The sequence below is a fragment of the Capsicum annuum genome, chromosome 4 (assembly GCF_002878395.1).
Source record: "Capsicum annuum cultivar UCD-10X-F1 chromosome 4, UCD10Xv1.1, whole genome shotgun sequence".
Classification (NCBI taxonomy): Eukaryota; Viridiplantae; Streptophyta; class Magnoliopsida; order Solanales; family Solanaceae; genus Capsicum; species Capsicum annuum.
Window position 1 is genome coordinate 63,068,953 of NC_061114.1, and position 21,179 is coordinate 63,090,131.

Genomic DNA, 21,179 nt, shown 5'->3' on the forward strand with positions numbered 1-21,179 from the left:
CCTTTTATAGGCAAAAACTAGATAAAGTAGTGGTTCTAAGGATTACTACGTGGCCTAAACACATGTGGCCGACACTTAAAGATAAGAGATAAGAAAAAATCTTTAATAATGCAAGCCGGGTACTCTTTTGGGCCCCATCGTCACATGCATTATTAATTCTTCTTTCAGACTTATTTTGACGCGTGCTTCAACAGTTTTTCTTTCTTTTGGAAAGTAGTCATAAAGGAAGCACTATGACCACCCTGATTATTACAAGACATAAAGTGGGCATCCCCACCTGACTATACTAGCTAATAATACAAATTGTACATTGTCTTATGTATCCAAGTTGTGCAGGGCAATTGAGTCGAAGCTCATTCCTGAGTCATCGTCTTCATATGGATCCTGAGTGTCCTGGAAGTGTGCAATACTATCTTCTTTGTCTGATCTTGCTGAATTATTATCTGTATTATTTATCTCTGGGACAGTTTTATCTAAATTAGTGGGTTGTCCGTCTGGCTGTCCATTCATATGTTTATCTTGTGTCTGGTTGCTGAAGAATTTGTCTAAAGTCTGTTTAATTATAGTCTCTATTGTTTCATTTTTTCCTTTAGATATTAAAGTTTTCTTTAAAATCTTATTTCCTGATCTTGTTAACTTATTTTTTGATGAAGAACACCCTTCATCTTCACTTTTTGGCAAAGTGACAGCCATTAATGGGTTTGATTTGTCTTTACCGATCATCGTTTGAACCGGACTAGCTGTACCAACATCCGGTACAGTGGATTTCTGAGCATTTAGTGGGAAATGCACACCCTTCTCATCCATTTTTTGAGGAGATGGAGAACTCTGAGTCTGAGTTTGTGTTTTTGTATCCGTCTTGCTTACATTTGTCTGCTGGTTGAGTCTTGCTTCTAATAATTGTATCTACTTTATTAATCTAGCATTTTTCACGAGGAGTGATTATTTCTGGGCATTTAGTTTCTTGAAATTCTCCGTCATTGAGAAACAATGGTTGCAAAAAATAATCTTTCTAGTCTCTTTTTGCAAATTATACTGAGGTATTTGATCTGGATTTTGTCTGAGTGAAGGAGATATATAGTAGTTTGGTCCTAAATATCCTCTAGCATGATTGGTGGCTTCGGTAAAATCATTAAAACCTTTTAAAAGAGGGGCTTTAAAACCTTGTATTGAATCTAACACTTCTAACCATGTTTGAAAAATTCCGTTAGTTTTTCCATGAATGACTACATAGTATTTAAACCTAGGCCTACTCTTTTCTGCCGTGTAATGGCATAAAGAGTTCATGGATGCCATAAAATGATTACGGTTTTGTTTATTATAAGAGATCCAAAGGTTATCTACTAAACACCTTTGGGGTCTATCTAAAATGTAATCTGGTCTTACTCTAAAAGATATGTTACTCTCAGGGTAAGCAATTAAATTAAATGGTCCGAAGTGAATTCTTTCCATTGTCTCTAAAGATTCTAGTGGTCTAAAATTTAAATTACCTAACATTGTCTGTTGATACGACTCTGAAGACGAAGCTACACCTTTGCCTTTGTCTGCAGGAGGTTGTCCTGTTGGTCTCATGCTGAAAACAAATGAGTGAGATTAAATTTATTTGTTTATTCCCAGTTGTAGTCTACTTAACTGGTCTGCTAATTCGTTTTCTTTACCTTTTATATGTTCAAATACTATATTCTTGTAAACAGATATGGTGTCTGTAAAATTTAGCCATCTTCTTCTACTACTAGTTTTATCATTTATTTTTTGATGAAATTTAACTATAGCTTCACAATCTGTTCTAACTAAAATTTCTTCTTTATTTAGAATATATAATTTGAAACTATTTAACCCGTATATTATAGCTAATACTTCTAGGTCTATAGCACTCATGTTTCCTTTTTCTTTATATGCCCCACTCTGATATTCATATATTTGTTCTTCATTTTTATTACTGTATTTATTAGGTCGTGCTTTTAAGATAGCTCCCCATCCTAAATCACTTCCATCTGTTTGAATGATTAAATAATCTGATTCTAATGGAATTTTTAGATCTGGAATATTTTTAATTTTTTCTTTTATTTTTTGGATTAATTTAATGTCTTCTATATTGAAATTTTTCTGCCCTTTACTACCTGTCTTTGCGTATAATGGTCCTGCTATTTTTCCTAAGTCTTGAATAAAATTTCTTGCATAATTTACTAATCCTAGAAATTTTTGTAAATCCTTTGTCTTTTCTAATTTATCTGACATTTCTAATACCTTCTTTTCAATGTGTGGTTGGAGTTTTACTTTTCCATTTCCTAAAGTTATTCCTAGAAAATTAATATAAGTCTTACATAATTTCATTTTCTTTTTACTTATTATTATTCCATGTTTAACAAATAATCTGAAAATTATTTGTAAGTGTCCTAAGTGTTCTTGCATATTTTGACTGAATACCAAAATATCATCTACATATACTAATATGAAATGTTTATATTCTCCAAATATGTTATCCATCTTTCGTTGAAAAATGGGTGGAGCTGTCTTTAACCCAAACGGCATAACTAACCATTCAAAATGTCCACCTGGACATGTGAATGCCGTCCATTCTATGCCGTCTGGGTGCATTTTGACTTGCCAGTAACCTGACTTACAGTCAAATTTACTATATATCTTTTTATTTTGAATTCTATTAATTAACTCACTTTTATCTGGTAGTTTATATGCATCTGTTCGGGTATTATCATTTAATCTTTTATAGTTAATTACCATACGAGCTTTACCTCTTATTTGTTTACTATGATTTCTTACCATAAATGCAGCCAATCTATGTCTAGAGGTAGATCTTCTTATTACTTCTAATTGTAAAAGTTCCTTTATTTGTATATCAAATTCTTTAGTATCTTCATTATTTGCTTCTATAGGTGCTGTTTTTATAGTGTATTCCGAATTAATTATATCTAATTTACACATTATCTCGTTAGCGTCCCAATAGGCCAACGGTCTTTCTCCTATTATTTCTATTCTATCTAATATAGATATTATATTTTCTAAATCTTTTAGACTGTTTATTATTCCTATTTTATCCATTCCTTTTCTAAAATTATAGAACTGAGTTTCTATACTTATTAGGGTATAGTCTTTTTCTATATCTGTTAAGCATTCTTGTCCTTCTGCATTAAACAGAGTATAATTTTCAACTTCTTCTAGGTTTTCTTTTATATTTTTGTTTTCTTTTGACAGGTTGCTATTTTGGCATTGATTGTTTTGGCAATTGTCGCAACATGGTTCTGGAAGCAATCTTGTTTTATGTGTGTTTAGTGTTCTATATACTGTTGGCAAAGTTACTGTTTGTACTGGTGTATAAGTTAAATTTTTAAAGAGCATTATTCCATCTCTTGTTAAGAGACATCCTCCTTTATTCTGTATACAAAATCTTAGTCCGATAACAAAATCTGATCCTATATTTAAATCTCTTGCTAATATTTTATTAACATTGTAAACTGGGTTATAGAATTTATTGCATGTATTTAAAAAACTTATTTGTGCTTTTTCTATGTAATAATTATAGATATTTTGTGATCCATCCATTTGAGTGGCTGTTATAGGTCTTTCAAGTACTTTTAGTAAATGTTCCGGTACTATTTCTTTATTGATTAAACAACTAGTACATCCGGGATCTACTAATGCTAGAGTTTCTATTTCTACATCTTTTATTTTAACTTTTACTAAAACTTTTATGGTAGAGAATTCTTTATCTTCGTTGCATATTAGACTAGTGTCATTATTTTCTAAATTCATAAGTTCTGCTTCTAGTTTTTCTAAATGTATCGCCTCTTGTGTATCTGTTTCTTCTATGGCGATTTTGATTTTTCCTTTTTCTAGGATAGTTAATCTTTGTTCTAAATCATTTACTCTGGTTTCAAAAGTAGACATCCTTAGATTTAGGATTTGATTATTCGTATATTTTTGTCCGTTATTTATTTTTGGTCCTACTTTTATTTTTAAAGTGTTTTCTATACAATTTATACATGCTTCTAAGTAACAATTTTTGCATTTAGCTCTATTGTCTTTACTTGGATACCAATTACATATACGACATCTATTACTGTCTAGACCTTTATTTCTTTGGAATTCATGTATATATTCTTGAGTAATATTCATTAAATTATTGATTACTAGGTTGTTTGAGTCTAAATCCTCTATCTCTTGTCCTAGCTCATTAACTAAGTTATCCTCTTCTGATTCTGAAGTATCAGATTTTGGATTATTTTTATCATTTATATCAATACTTATTATTGAGTATATACTTTCTGTATCTGACATGTATTCGTCTACATTTAATAAAGTTCCTTGGAAATCCTCTATTAGTTGAGAATTTCTAGTTCTATTATTATTTCTTTTAGGACATACATTAGCTAAATGGTCGATGCTTCCACAAGTATAACATTCTAATTTGTTTTTATAATTTCTATCATTTTTATATTTCCTAACATGTCTATCTCTATTTAACCATGGTTTTTTAGCTTTTGATTTTCTTAAGAAGTATTGTTTACGACTATATGATTTTTGATTATGTTTCTTCTTATATTTTCTGTATTGTTTCTGATCATAATTCTGGGTTGTATAGATAACAGATTTACAGAAATTCATTTCATTTCTTTTTAATTGTTTTTGTATTTGTATGTTTGTACATTTTTTTGTTAATATATCCATTATATGTTGTGTTCTATGTCCTATTGTCCATTTTAAATTTGGGTTGGCTACTACCCCATCTCTTTTATACCATCTATCTTCTATTTCTCTTCCTAAGGCTCCAGGTAATTTATTGAATAATTTTTTGCCTAATTCTTCATTAAAAGTATTTTCGCTGATGGTGCAATAATAAAAATAGTCTTGTAGGAATTTCTTTATATATACCCAATGCGAAATACTTAATTGTTCTAGTTTGATTAATGCTTCCTTTTGTAGTGCTAATAATCCACTATTTGGATCTTTTCCAATTAATAACATATGCATTTTGTTTGTGAAATTATAGGAATTTGGTCCCATACTTAATAAAACCTGAAAATTATATGGGTAGTTTGTCTTAAAACTTTCCCATGTAGCTTTTGCAGATTCCCCTAAGAAGGTTTCTAAATATTTATACATTATTTCCGTATCTGTTTCTGTATAATGTCTTAAGTAATCTGCAACTATTATTCCTTTCCATAAGTCTATCACTGTATCCCACATTTGGGGATCATGTGCTGCTATATTCAGAATTTTACCTTTGCTTCCTCCTTCTTGTAGTTTAATTGGTTCTTCTATTGACATTCTTTTACTTGCTGATTTTATATTATCTCCTCTAAGCTCTGTATCTGGGTTTATCCTAATTGCTGGTCTTCTAGGTACATTGCCTGTACTATAATCTATTGGTTGGGGATTATAGTTTGTTTGTTGGAATGGGCTAGCACTTGAGGAGCTAGTTGGTTCTAATTCTGCTAATTCTTTATAACTGATGGTAGAACTTAATATAGAGATTGTGTCTTCATCTTTTCTTTCAAGGACTGATTTGTTATTTCTATATCATAAATTATCACTTCTCTATAAGCAGTTTTTAAAATGTTCTATACATTCTTCTATTTTCATGTCGTCCTTTTGACATCCTTTATATTTAAAATTTATATATTTATATTCTTCTGCTAAGTTTTCAGCCTTTTCTATGGCCATGTCTACTTCATATCCTTCTTGTAGGACTTCTATATTCATAAACTCGCTTTCTGTTTCGATATTATTCTCTGTTTCATCATCGTCTAAATTTCTTTTAGTTGTGTAATTATAATCCGTAAACCTGACCGAAGTTTCTCCTTTACTTGTAGTATATAATAGATGAGAGTCTGGTGTAAAAATTTTTGGTTTAGTAAATTTGTTTAAATTCCATTCTAAACCTGCATATATTTCGGGGTCTATTTTTATTGGTTTTATTAAACTTATGCCTTTATTTCCCATTATTTCAACTACGTCATTTACTTTTAGTTTAAATTTTGTATTACTACTTAAAGTTAATTTTCCAATAAACCCTATGCACATTAATAAATTATTTCCACTATTCATTTCTTCGTACCCTTTAGTTTGGATTCCTATTTTAATGTTTTTTCCAAATTCTTTTAAGTTCATTAGGAAGTCTGGACTTATATAGAATATTCCTCCATTATTTGTCATATCTACTTCAGTTAATCCTATTATTGACTTCTTAATGTCTGACCATCGATCATCATATATAGTTATTAATACTTTGGATCCTAGATTTTTTCTAGTTAGACCTTTTATTCCTATAACAATTAAACCCATATGCATCAATATCATTCTATTATTTTTTATATGTCTTAAGGAATTAGCATTTACTAAATCTAGTATTTTAAAATCTTCTCCTATAGCCGATATTTGTTCTTCCCTATAATGTCTATATAACTGATTGTCTGTAGAAAAATATCCTGCGTTATATAGTGTTTTAGGATTTAATAATTTTAATTGATGTTGTTGGAAAATTTGTAAATCTTTGTCTACATCTATTATTTCATTAAGTTCTTGGTTCTGCTCCATATTAGGTTGTCTTCTGCATATTCTAGATACTATATTATTATTTTCTATTCTATTCTCCGAAAAACTTACTCTTTGTCTTTCTTCTCCTTGTCTTTCATTATTTTCGATGGTTCTCCGTCTATTTGATAGAAAGTCCATTTTTGTGGTTTTCTTATTATATTTTTTCGTTCTTGTTTAGGAGTTAATTCAATTCGTTTTAATTGGTTAATAAGTTCGTCTATTTCAAAGTTATTTTTTGGTTGAACTTCTTTATTTTTATTAAGATGTCTATTTTCTTATGTAGTTCGGGTAATTCTGGTTCTTCCTGGAGAGGTTTTTGAGTTTCTTTGCCTTTAATTAAGATGTCTATCTTTTTGTGTAAGTCTAATAATAACTCTATTATGGTATTATTTTGTTTTAGTAAAATTTTATCTGTTTGACTTGAAGGTATATGCTTAGATAATCCTTCTGGTTCGCTATGATAATTTCTTAATTTTTCTAGTGCTTTACTATAATTTATATCTTCTTCACTCATGAAAGTGATATTTCTTCTAATCTTTTTGTTATTTCTTGCAAATCTTTGATTTCTGTTGTTATATTTTCTACTTGTTCTACAAGTTTAGATATTAGTTGAGTTGTTTTTACTTTCAATTCTTTAGGTCTTTCTATTATGGTTTTTATTAGTTTTTCAATTTCTAATTTTGTAGGTATTTTTTCTAAATTAAACTTGTGATTTAAATACTGGATTTTTCTGTCTATTTCTACTTCTTGTGACTTTAAATAATCTAAATATTGTTCTATCTTATCTAGTGTCATTTTATGTTTATTCTGAGTAACTTCTATTTCTTCTAAAATTCTTATTATACTATTATCCTTTTCCTAAATTTTTTCGCTTGAATTTATCAAAAAGTCTATTATTGTATTATATTGTTTATCGTCTGAATGTAAAATATGTTCACCCTGGTTGAAGTTACACCTTATAGTGGAGTTATCTTTTAATACTCTATACTTCTTTTCTGGTTGAAATCTAAGATCTAGGTAATCGAGGTGTTTTAAAGAAGCTGTCTTGTTATCCTAAGTGGTTTAAGGTATTTTTTGCTTAGCTTAGTTTGATATTTCAATCTATTATTTGTATAGGTTATATCCAATTCTACTTCTTGTATATTTTCTATCAGCCTAGATTGTTCGCTAATTAATGCTTTTTTATAATAGTTAGATGTTATGGTAATTATTTCGTCTGTTTCTTTAAAATTTAAAATATCTATTTCTAGGTTTCTTATTTCTTTATTTAACAACTCTAGTCTTTCTACAAATTGTTTCCGAATTTTTACAAGTTGATGTTTATAAGCAAATTCTCTATAATATTGACGTTGTATTTCTCTAATACACTCAATATATCTTATTGGCATTTATTATCTTAATTGATAAGATTTTCTTTTAATCCGTTCCTTAAGCCACTTTATTCCTGAAATATTATTTTCTAAATCTATCTCACAACCTTGTATTTTTCCAATTTAACACGCTTACTAAATCTTCACAAACTTGTCTAGATGTATTATAGGATTTATGTAATCTGTTTGCTTTTAATAACCTTCTTCGACTTTCTTCTAGATTATGTTTTCTAGCTATTATATTATTTCTTTTTCTGATTTCTCTATATAAATAGAAATAGCTACACCTTATGTCTTGGAAAGATCTATGTCTTTTCATATAGAGTTTATAAACTTTTGCGAGTTAGTAGGTAATGTTCCCAAAACCTTCTCGCTCTGATACTCCTAAACCATTGATCCTATTGTAATATATTATTTAGGAGATTAAAAAAAAAAACACTATATAGCTAGACATCAATTCTGCTAATACATGCAGTAACGAGACTGGCCTGACAATAGTATAAAATTTATATGAATTTGCTTATAATTAATTAGAAGTTGTTCGATTAAAAAAAGTGAACAAAAATGAAAGAGTTGGAAAAAGGAGAGAAATATGAAAAAGAGTGGCTGGCCATGACTTTGTAGCTATATAATTTTTTTCCCCTAAGCAGTTTATTAGTATATGAGTAGGATCAATGACTTAGGAGGTTCAAAATTTATTTTAAAGTTCGAAATTCAAATTTCACACATCCATTTTTTAATTTTTTTTACTCTTTTAGGGATCGTTTGGTACATTGGATGGAATAAGTAAGGATATCCCACGAAATTATTTTATTCCTTCCTCCCTGTGGGATAGTAATCCAATCATTTTAGTACAAATGGTGGGATAAAGTAATTTCGAGACTAAGTAATACCTTATACCAAACATGGGGTAAAGTTAACCTCATATCCCGAAATTATTTTTCTTATCCCTTCTATCAAACGATCCCTTGGTGAAAGTTCACAATTTTTGCACATCTAATTTTGTGAAAATATTTCATAAAAAATTAAAATTTAAAAAATATCAAAAGTTATTTTTACTCTAAATTATTCTTAAAATTTCAAAAACACGTGTAATTTATATTTATGATCAAACATAATTTTAATTTTTAAATATTATTTTTTTATTTTTAAATATTTTTTTAAAAAATATTTACACTTTTCATGGCTAAACAACCCTTAACATAAGAGTTAAAAATATAAGTGAGAGAAAAGATTCAAATATAAAATAAAGAGAAAATACTGGAAAAAATAAAAGAAATATAAAAAGAAATGGAAGAAAATGTGAACAAATGAGGGGAGGAACATTTGCTCACATGACGGGTCCCACGAGAATGCATTTCAAAAGCAAAAAACCTTCACACAAGTATTGTAGGTGGGTCTCACTCATATTAAAAAATTTCTTCTTAATCAGGATACAAAGCTACACTGACAAATTTAGTTTGAAAATGAGTAAAACTTTTTAGGACAAAATGTGTCTTGGATTCAGATCTGATCATTTTTGCTAAAACATGGGACAACCTTTTTTAACGTGTTTCAGTGCATACACAAAATCATACTTTATCATAGTAATTAAGTGATAAATTAAAATAGAAATATATGTGAATAAATTGCAGCTACGTGATAAATTTTATGTGAAATGTATCGTTTACTAATTACTTTAATACGTGCATTCTGTCTGAAAAAAAATTTCCTTTTCTACTTAGCTTTTTGCTGGAAATCTAAAAATATAATTGAACATTTTAGAAGGACCACTGAATCCTTTTGCTAGAAGTAGACATCATTTTGTTGGAATAACTATAAGCATTCAGCAGGGCAGGTAACGTATTCAATTTAAAATTTGTAACTGACTTATTTAGTAGTAATACAACTAATTAAGGGTGTGTTTGACATCAATGAAGTAAAAATATTTTCCACAAATTTCTATATCAAAAGGATGTGTATATTACGAACTCGCTTATCCATGAGTAGCATTCACTTTATTTCGAATATGTATTCACTTTATTTTGGAATATGTGTTTGACCATTACACTACTAAATTCAATTTAAAATTGTATTTTAAATTTTGAAAAATAGCTCAAGAGGTGTTTTCAAAATATTTGATTTCACTTTTTCACTTTTTGATTTTTTTTCAGTTTATTTTTCAAATTTCATAAAATAATTCTATTTTCATAAAATTCTAATTTTTTGAAATTTATTTTCACTTTTTTTTTTAAATCCATATGAATTCTAAATATTAACTCCAAAATACTATGACCATACACGACTCCGACTCTATTTTTAACTTTAAGGATTTCAAATAAAGAGAATATGTTTTTGATTATTATGGCCAAACGCCTACTACAACTTTCTCTATCTCATTTTATGTGGCAGTCTTTGACTTGACACATTATGTAAGGAATTTTATTTTTTGAAACTTGTGACCTAAAATAATCCTTGAACATTTGTGTGCCTATAAATTATTTCATTAAAGATAAAAATTAATTTTAAAGTTAATTATAGTAAAATGAAATTCTTTTTTGCGCCAAATTAAAAATAAAAATGTGTCACAAGTAATTTTTTGACATTTGATTAATAAATAATTTTTTTATCTCAATAACATATTATATAAAATCTAAGCAAATATGATAAATGTAGGGGCGGAATGAACGGTGCCCGGCAAAAGTTATGGGGTTGGACTTGTGGGCAGTGGTGAGGTAAAGGTGAGGACGAGACAATCTATATATATAATATCAATTGTGAAATTTGTTTTTCCATTAAAAGAAAAAAGTCGTCACCTTATTTTTGAAAATTTTATTTTCTACAGAGTACTTTCAAAAATAATTTAATCAACATTAAACATTGAAACTAAAGAATATTTCTCCCGGTACCAAACACACCCCAAAAGTATTACCCTAACGAAAACACTGGGCTTGGTGGTGATGAATTCTTGTCCAAAAGCTCCACACTAGGCTGATGTGTGAGGTACATGTACGTAAAATTTTTAGATATCTATGACTATTTTTACGGTACTAATTATACATCAAGACACAAAGAGGCACATTCAATATAGAGTAAGATATATCTTCAACAGAAAAAGTATATATATATATATATATATATATATATATACGCTCAACAGTAGAAGTATTGTAGATATATCTTCAACAGAAAAAGTATATATATATACGCTCAACAGTAGAAGTATTGTATGATTAAGTTGTCTGCTCTGTCCGTTAGTAGATCAAGTGGTTTATTGGTGATCGAATTCCCATGACCATGTCACACATATGTTGGACATGCCAATGTGAGAAGACATGAAGTATCTTCTTACCATAAAATTTTGCTTGCTTGTTTACACAAACAGCGCACATTTTTCTAAAAAGAAGATTCCAATCTCTATCATCCTCTCTGTGTATTAAACTCAACTTCTATTTTGTTTGCCTTATCTTAGGGTGTCAAGTGGGCCGATCCGATCCGGCCCGACTACCTAACCCGGCCTGGTAAGTCCTAGGGCTTTAGGGTTCTGAGTTCTGAGTTTCAGGTCGGTTATTTTGTTAAAATGGGTTCGATTAACCCGGTCCGGACCAAGCCCGGTTCAGGCCCGTCGGTTAACCGGTTCAGCCTGGCCCAGAAAAATTAAAAAAAAAAGAAGATATTTTGGATTTTGGGCCAAACTAGCCGTTGGCCCAACGGCTATATAGCCGTTTTTGAGTCCAAACGGCTAGTTTGGGCCCATTAATTAAAAAAAAAAACTTTAAAAAATATTTTTTAATCCAAAAAAAAAATCTATAAATACCCTACAACTTCAAATCATTTTTCACACAATTTTTCACTCTCTCAAATCTCATTCTTTCTCAAATCTCAATTCTCAATTCTCAAATATTCAATATATTTAATTTCTTAAAGTGTTCACTTTAATTTTTTAATTTTTCGTTTACAAAGTACAAGCAGAAGTTTCTAAAGTCGCAATCTTCGGATACTTCTAAAATTTGGTATTGTCGTTCCATCTCTTACGTTTAATTTTTAGTATTAATTGTTTCATATTTAATTTTATTATATTTGTGTATTTTGAATATTTTTAGTTTAATTTAATTTATATTATGGATAAATTAAGAAACCTCGCTACTAAAGGTGTTAAAATTTTTTGTCCCGGAAGCGGTAGTGGTAGTAAAAAGCGAATTACTAGCGGTAGAGGTAGTTCAAGTAGTAGATATACCCGTGTGCCTTCGCCTCCGGTACCGCTTGGTACACCTTTTGAGGAAGAAATAGGTGTAGGTGCTCACGATATGGATTATGTAGAAGCTCAAAAAAATTACGGTATAGAAGAAGAAAGTGACGTAGATGCGGTTAATTTAGATGAAGATAATGAAAATATTGCTGAGACACTCGCAGTAGGAGATGCTAACGTTAGATCTGAATCAGTTAATCTCCCTTTCCGTCTTCCCAGTTCCCTAAAACCTCGTAAAAGAACTAGTATTGCATGGCAATTTTTTGAACGTATATCAGATATTGAGGTGCAATGCAATATTTGTCAACAAATATATAAGCATAGAAGTGGAGGCAAGCAAGGAGGTACGGGTACATTAATGAGACATATAGCTGAAGATCACAAAAGAGAGTTAAATATTGCAAAATGTGGTGGGGATGTTGGTGGGTCAACGCAAACTAGAATGGACTCAGCAACCGGTCACGTAGCGAAGAAGTATAATAAATTGAGGGACAGGGTATATCTAGCTAAAATGGTAGCGAAGAAGTATAATAGCTAAAATGGTAGCTGTGGGTTATTTGCCTTTTAGTTTTCCTTCTTCTGATGCCTTTATTCGTTATATACAAGCAATTTATAATCCTATGTTTAGTGGTATTCCTAGAACTACTTGTAGGTCTGATATTTTTAGACTCCATTCACAATATTATTTTTATTTATCAACATTGTTAAAAAATATTCAATGTAGATTATCCCTAACTTCTGATCTTGGTCGTGCTGTAAATAAAAATGATTATTTAACCGTTACTTGTCATTGGATGGATAGTAATTTCGTGATGCAAAAACATATTCTTGCTTTTTTATATGATGAAGATCGTAAACATACTGGATAATTTATTGCTGATTCTATTGTTAAAATTGCCGGATATTATGGTATCAAAAATAAAATTTTATGTATTGCTTTTGATAATGCTTCTAACAACAAGACTGCTATAACAAAAATAAAATCTACGCTATCTCCGCCCTTACCTGAAATTTTTCATATTAAGTATGCATGTCATATATATAATTTAATTGTAAAAGATGGTCTTGAGTTTTTTAAGCTTTATATTGAAAAAATTCGTCTTGCTGTTGGTTTTATTCAAGGAAATAATCGTAGATCGAGAATTAGAGAATTTAAAGTTAAATGTCAAGAAAATGGACTTACACCGATTTTGATGCCTGAGGAAATTGATACTAGATGGAATTCTACGTATGAATTTTTAAAAACTTGTTATAAATATAGAATTCCTATTACACTAGCTTTTAACCAACATTGCGGTTCATTTGCTAATTCTGCTGATTGCATGCTACATAATTCTGAATGGGTTGTAATTAATGATCTTGTTAAGTTTTTAGAAAAATTTTATGTAGCTACGGTTGAATTTTCCGGTGCTTATTATCCTACTATTTCTAATATTTTGGCATATATAGCCGATATTTCTGGTTTGCTCAAAGAATATAAAAATAAAGAAGGTTATAAAGAAGCTGTTGGCGCCATGTTTACAAAATTTAAAAAATATTTTTTTCCGATTCCCCCTATTTACTTGGTTGGTGCTATGCTAAATCCGTGCATGAAATATAATCATATGTGTCACTTTAGTACTCTTATTTATACTAACTTAGCCAATAAGTGCGAAAAAGTAAATAACCCAACATAGGTCTCTATAAGCCTGGAGGGTACAATCAAGGAAAGTATATAACCGAGCAATCATAATCTACGGTCACTGTGAACCTATCCGTATTATGTCACACTAAGAGCCACTACCCCTATCGGACTTGAACTGGTGTTTATATCCTCAATATTATAACCAATTGGCGGATTCAAACCGGTATATATGTCATCAATATCATAATAAATTCTCGAACTCAAACTGGTACATATATCATCAATATCAACATCAGTAGCCAGACTCGAACCGGTAAATATTATCAGTATGATAACCACCAGATTTTACCGTAATTAACATCAACTCCCAATATCAAACCATCATGACTATCAAGAACCTAGACTTATCAAGCCTTATAATAAGTATTTCAAAATGTATAACAAGCGTATCAAGATCTACCAAAACTAGTTCAAGTCTTGACCTAAGGCGGGTCAAAGGAACTCACTTCTAATTCCCAAAATCTATTATAAGGCAACTCTAATACAGACTATACTTAAGGTATCTAAATCTATTTCTATATGTTAAACAAGCCTTAATTATCCCTAAGATAGAAATTTTACTAAGGACCTAAGCAACTAAGCCAACTACTCCTCAATCACAATTTTTGTATTGCCTAAACGGTCCAACTAACCAAGTATTTTCAATCGTATCACCAACACCTAAAACCCATTCCAAATATAGAATAATATCAGAAACGTACTATGACATAGCTCAATATGAAGAGGGAAAGCCTAGCCTACCTAGACGCCGAAGAAAACTCGAAGAATTCGCTAAATTACTGATTTTTTTCTGAGAAACTTCTCCAAGGTGCCATGCTATCAAAATCACAATACACTCATCAAGACGAGAACAATGATACACATATTTTACTATTGTTCTTCGGATCCAAAATCACGCAAAAATCCCATGTGGAGCCCATTTACGGAAATTGCATTTTAGAAATCAACTCAATGTTCCATATGCTCAAGGAGTAATTACCCTAAAAATGGGTGAATTTCGAGCTATATTGGTTCTAAAATCATATCACCAAGGTATTTTTGAGATGAAAATAAAGGAATCTTACCACAAATTTGAATAAAAATTGAGTAATTAATCTTTATCCAAGCTTAACAATCGTCCACAATTGCTATTCCTACACTTCTTAAGGTTTTAAACTATTAAGAATGGATGAGAAATGGGCAAAAATTGACTAAATGGGGGGTATTTATACCATTCCCAGGTACATGGGTATCACATTCGGGACATGTCGATCGTATTTATTATACCTGTCCACTGGTTCCCTATCGCATTTGAGATACTTAGTAGTCTTGTATGCGACTCTTGCATCACTGCTGAAGATGTCACTTACGGGACAAGTTTTTCACTTACGCGACACTTACTATTGGTCGGCTAATAGCTAACGTTATTGGTGACTCGCGAACGTGAGTGCACAAGCACCAGGTAAGACTTGGAAATTTTCAAGTCTCTGCCAACCCTTCAGGATCATCCAAAATCTCGTATATGCAAATAAACTATGATACCCTATTAAATTTAACATTTTGGACACAATGACGCAGTCTAAATTTTCATCTGAGGTCATTTCAATGAAAAATGGGTCCCACACCCAACTTGCCATTTTCTTAACTTCTGGCTACTAGCTTAAAATGAGCATAGGTGCCTCGGGACCCGAACCAAAGGTTCACCTAGCCTAAAATTAAAATTCCAGAGCTGTTGGAACAGTCAGAATTGGTATACAAGGTCGTTTAATTAAAGTTTTCGCCTGGTAGCTAGTTTGAACCAATGAAGACTCCATAATAGAAAATTGGCTCTATAAACCAAACGAACTGCTCGATAACCGAATTGTCAATACCCGCAAGTCACAAATGACTTAGGGCAGCTATAAGAAAGCTCTAACGACAAAAATAAGTTAGAGATATGGAAAATGACCTGAAGGATCATTACAATATCCATTACTAAAAGGACTTTTGCCTATGAAAATAAAGGATTGGATGTACCTAAATTCTCGAACAGGCAAGGATACTGGGTGTGCATCTCACTCTCGATCTCTCAAGTAACCTCCTCCACTAGGTAGTGCCTCCGCTAAACCTTAACTTTAGAAATCTTCCTAGTGCACAACCGCCTTATATCACTAGCCAAAATGAGCACAGGCTCCTCCGCGAAGGTAAACCGCTCATCCAACTGGACTAAATCCCATCTAAGCACAGAAGATGGATCAGGAATGTATTGCTTCAACATGGGAACATGGAAATTTAATGGACAACAACAAAATCTAGGGTTAAGGCTAACTCAGAAGCCACCTCACCCACTGTACGAAGGATATCGTAGGGTCCAATATATCTGGGGCTGAGCTTGCCCTTCCTCCCAAATCTTGTCACAACCTTCATGGATAATACAAAGAGAAATACTCGATCACCAACTCCAAATCTTAAGGCACAAAACCTACATTATGCATAAGTCTTCTGCCTACTCTGTGTTACTCTCAACCTATCCTGAATCACCCTGAATCTATCCAACAACTCCTGAAGCAAGTTAGTACCACAGGGTGTAACCTTGGAAGTCTCAAACCATCCAATTGGGGAACGACATCGTCTACCATACAAGGCCTCAAACGGCGCCATATCGATACTCTAATGATCACTATTATTATATGCGAACTCTGCCAAGGTTAAGTGTCGCTCCCATTGACCTTCAAAATCCATAACACAGGCTCGATGCATATTCTCGAGAACCTAAATAGTCTACTCTGACTGGCCATCGGTCTGAGGATGAAAGGCTGTACTGAGATCCACCTGAGTACCTAAATCTTCCTGGAAATCTCTCATAAAGCTAGAAGTGAACAGGAAACCCCGATTTGAAATGATGGATATAGGCATGACATGTAAATGAACTATCTTATGCACATAGATACGGGCTGACCTATCGGCACTGAAGGACATATAAATAGAAATGAGATGTGCCAACTTGGTCAACCAATCCATAATGCCTAAATACCATCAAAACTACGGGAAGTGCGAGGCAACCCATAATAAAAGTCCATAGTAATCTGCTCACATTTCCACTAGGTAATAGGCAACCTCTGAATCAATCCCTCAGGTTGTTGATGCTTGGCCTTCACCTACTGATAACATAGGTAACAAGATACAAGGCCCGCCACATCTCTCTTTATGCCACTCTACTAATAATGTTGTCTCAAATCTCTACACATCTTGGCTATACCCAAATGAATAGAATACCTAGAGCCCTGAGCCTCGTGCAAAATCAACTGAATCAAGTCATTGATCCTTTGGATACAAATACAGCTACCAATTCTCAAGACACCCTCAGAGTCTATGGTAGCCCTCTTAGACTCACCACTCAACACCTGATCACAGAGAATGCAAAGTTTTTTATCCTCAAACTGGCAATCCCGAATCTGCTTAAATAGTGAGGACCTAGCATTAATACTAGCAAGAATCCTCCTAGGGTCAGCAATATCAAGTCATACCATCAAGTTGGCTAAGGATTGAATACACAAGGATGTAATCGATGAACACAATCACAAAAAAATCCAAACAAGGCTTGAGCATTTGGTTCATCAAATTTATGAACGCGGCTAGGGCATTAGTCAACCCAAAAGACATCACTGGGAACTCATAATGATTGTAACGGGTCCTTAAAGCTATCTTTGGGATATTCTCAACCTGAATCCTCAACTGATGGTAACCAGACCTCAAATCAATTATAGAGAACATCGTTGCATTGTGAAGCTGGTCAAACAAGTAATCAATGTGAGGCATAGAATAACAGTTCTTAATTGTTACCTTATTAAGCTGTCTATGATCAATTAACATATGCATGGAGCCATCCTTCTTCTTCTTCACAAATAATATAGGAGCTCCCTAAGGAGACATACTCGGTCTAGTGAAACCCTTGCCAGGAAGATCCTGAAGCTGCAAATTTAGCTCCTTAAGCTTGGCAGGAGCTATACAGTAAGGTGACATAGAAATAGGATAAATGTCAGGCTCAAGGTCAATAAGAAACTCAATCTCACAGGCAGGAGGTATACCAGGAAAATCGGTAGGGAAAATATCAAGAAACTCAATAGACTACTAGAATGGAGACAAGTGACAAGCTCTCCATACTAATATTATGAATATAAGTGAGATAAGACTCGCAACCCCTCATGATAAGTCTCCTAGCATAAACACAAGAAATAATCCCCATCATCTCGCAGCTAACCGCTTTATGCCACACCACCAGGGTTTTCGAGCATGGCTAAGGTAACAGTCTTGGCAAAATAATTCATAATCGTATGATAGTGGGATAACCAGTTCATGTCTAGAATTACATCAACGTCTACCATGTCCAACATAATGACATCAACATGAGTATCAAAATCTCTAATAGTCATAACACATGATATGAAAACTTGATCCACTATAAAAGAATCGCCCATGGGAGTCGATTCACATAAAAAAACAAATAAGAAATCCCAAGATAACTCTAACTGTGGGGCATAATAGGTAGACACATAAGAGTAAGTGGATCCTGGATTATATAATGCAAAGGATGACTGACAGGACACCAAAATTGTACCTGTGATAATAGCATCTGAAGACTCAGCCTCGGGCCTAGCAGGTACTGCATACAACTGACAACACCAACCACCTGGATGGGCTTATACCCTACCTTTTTGATAACCTCTATGAGCAACCTAGGGACCACTCTTATGACCATGCATACCACCTCTAACTGAGGGATGAGCTACTCTAATAGGGGAAATACTCTGAGCTGTGGTAACAATCGACCCACGACTAGGGTACTCACGTGAGTAATGACCAAAATTTCCACAACCATAAGATGCCTCATGAGTTAAACCATATCCAAAAGATTTGGCTGAACCAAAATAACCACCATGACTAGAATTACCAGAAGACGAACCCCTCGAAGAATGACCACAACCCTAACCAGGTGATCACAGAAACAAGATTGACCTCCATCAGTAATTTAGAAAGCAACTTAAATGGGTCTAGTAGGCTGACTCTGAGGCTGATACGATGGCCGTGGAGGGTATCTACCCTAAGAACTGCTACCTTTAAATCAGGAGTTACTATGAATTTCGTTGTAACAACTCTACTATTGAGGTCTGTTATCGCTGCCCCTTTAGGCCTCATGATGCATCTCCTCCATCACCTGGGCATGATCAGATACCTCAGTAAAAGACTGACCTACAACAACTAAACTTTGAGTAGACATGCGAAGCAGAAGTCTTAATCCTCGAATAAAGCCACGAACCCTCCCATACTCAGTAGTCAGAATAGAAGTAGCATGCCTAGCCAACTAGTGAAAACGATCCTCATACTCCACAACTATCATAGATACCTGCTTCAACCTTGAGAACTGATCCCTCAAATAATCCTTATACTGCGAGGCATGTACTTCTCCATAAAAATCTCAGAGCGCTGAGTCCATGTAAAAAAAAAATCCAGTTGGCAGGGAATCAAGATGAGCTCTCCACAATGTCGAGATGCCAAGTCCAACTGAAAGGTAGTGTAATCCATACCACGAGTCTCAACTAGGCCTAAATTATGGAGCTTATTCTAACAAGCAATCAGAAACTCATATGCATCTACACCCGGTGCACCCAAAAACCTAGAAGGACCTAATCTCAAGAATCTGCCCAATATCTTCTGATCCTCAATAAACATAGAAGGATAGAAAACTCATGGATGAGCAACTACTAGCTAAGAAACTAGCGGTGTAGGAGGGACCTCAACTTTAGGAGCCACAAAAACAGGCTGCATCCCTGCCTTAGTACAACTCTAATCTATAGACTGTGCACCATCAGATGGTGCACCAACTAACCCTAAAAGATAAACCAAAAAATCCATAAGAACTAAAGAATAAATAAATCCTAGTGGAGCCTAGACTGGTCCACAACCAACTAACCCACCGCTGGCTGGGGTGGAAGAATCTTTGGCTCAAGAGCAGTAATAGTGAAGGCCTCCTATCCTGTCCCCTTTTTGGGGATATATAAATAGGCTATCCACGACCTCTGGGTCTTTCATAAATAGAGACAGGATCCTTAGGCTCTATCTCGGGACCCTCATCGTGGTAGCACGTGTCCTAGCCATCTGCAAAAGAGTGAAACCCAAAGAATGCTTTAGAAACCATCTCAGACACTTACCATGAAATAAGAAAAAGAAGTGAAGGACTCCTAAGAATGTCCTATATCCTCCCAAAGTTAAGAAATAGATGTCATTATTTTGATCTACTGGACTCTACTAGACACTTGATTTTGTACCAACAATATTGGTGAAACCTAGACTCTGATACCAATTTGTCATGAACCAATTTATGAGTCATGATGGAACCTACTAAATGTCCCCAGTAGGTAAGATGAACTATAGCCCAGAGCAGATTGCAAAGGGCTAACTTGGTGGAAAATTTCCCCAAAAGGTAAAATTAGACAAAAAAATTCATAAATAGGAAAGGCAATAGAAATACTGAAAGGTAGAGTTAGCATAGAAAACCATCCCACGGCTCGGTATAGTCAGTACAAGAGCTACTACAACACACCATAAGTTCTAGAATAGTCAATACAATATGTCTTGAAACAAAAAACTAGACATAGAATGAAAAAAGGGGAAACTCCGACTCTAAGAGCTCACCCTATATCCAAAATTAACCATAACACGATCCTCAAATCTGCTGTGGCAACTTATTCTCGGATCTTTACAAAAAGGTATAGAAGTGTAGCTTGAGTACCAAAATCATAGGTACTTAGTAAACATCATCGATTGAATGAGCTAAATCATGATATAGTTATGATAAGATGCAAGATAACATAACTAAGTCAAGAAAAAGGACAAAGGTGGAAATCACTCCAACCTAACTATACACAATAGAATTGAGTAAATAAATCGGAACAAAAACATAAGGAACATGCAATTATAACTATAAGATTGGCCCTGATAGGCCAATAAGTGCAAAAAAGTAAATAAACCAATATAGGCCCCCATAAGTATGAAGGGCCCAATAATGAAAAGTATATAACCGAGCAACCATAATCTACTAACCTTCATGCTATCATTGTAACCCCATCCATATTATGTCACATTAAGTGACACTCCCCCTATCAAACTCGAACCGATGTTTATATCGTCAATATCATAATCAATAGCCAGACTCAAATCAGTATATATGTCATCAGCATCGTAATCAATTATTGGACTCAAACCAACACTACTGGAAATAGGGGCTATGGTGATGATTCTATTACCATCTCCATAGATACCAAAACTATACCAATAGATCTATAGCAACGGTTAGGCAAATCGCTACAACTGATCACTTTACAGT